The following is a 995-nucleotide window of genomic DNA, read 5'->3' as shown; positions in this document are numbered from 1 at the left end:
ATTGGATTAACATAATTATTATGGTAGCATTAAACGATTAAATCTATATTTGAAGTATTAGGAATATTATTCGATTTTAATGGACTGTCGATTTTACGTATTCTAGTTTTTATTATTTTGGAAAACTTTCTAGGGATTAACTTTGTAAAATTTAAGTTATGCACTCATTTAAAGAGAGATTTCAGCAATCAATGTTTTATTAAAACAAAGATTTCTTCGGTCAATATTTACTTTACAAATAAGATATATAGACAATTAAATATTTGTCTTGGTGGTGTCATTATGGACGTCTTTGGAAATTATGAATTTAATAGGCTGATAATTATGCACTCGACTTTAGTACCATCGATATTTGAATAGATTGTAGTAATCGAATGTGAAGGATTATGTACTTAAAGGGCATAACACAACAATAAAATCTGATTTAATATGTATTCTTATATTAGTTCAATTAATTGAGTTAAGTAGAACTGTTTATTTTAGGAAAATTTGTAGAAGTTAATTAAGTAAAAATATTATTTTAGAAAATTTTGTAGGGGTTAATGTTGCAAATAAATAAATTAAATAAGATAAACTTCAAAGGGCATAAACCAAAATGTACTTCAAAAATGTTAATATAAATCATGAAATAAGATATTAAAAAAGATTATGTCATCATCATATTGAATACGCGTTCGTTTGATCCAATGCGAGTAATAATAATGCTATGTATGTTGATTTCTCTAGTTGCTATATTAGTAGTATGAACAAACTTGTAAGAAGAATGTCAAACTGTTCTGAATGTAAAAGAATTGTCAAACGCTCTTGTTTGAAAAACAGCCATATAGAATCATTAGACATGCCTACGTGGTGGACTTCACTTCATGAAATATGTGACACGTAGGCATCCACGTGGCATATAAAACTCTCACGTTTCTTATTTGTTCGTTTTTTTTGATATGTCTCTCTGTCGGATTCAATAATTTCGTCAACTTGTTCAAAATCTCTCAAACAAC

Source organism: Camelina sativa, chromosome 16 (assembly GCF_000633955.1).
Source record: "Camelina sativa cultivar DH55 chromosome 16, Cs, whole genome shotgun sequence".
Taxonomy (NCBI): domain Eukaryota; kingdom Viridiplantae; phylum Streptophyta; class Magnoliopsida; order Brassicales; family Brassicaceae; genus Camelina; species Camelina sativa.
This window is presented reverse-complemented; position numbering follows the sequence as displayed.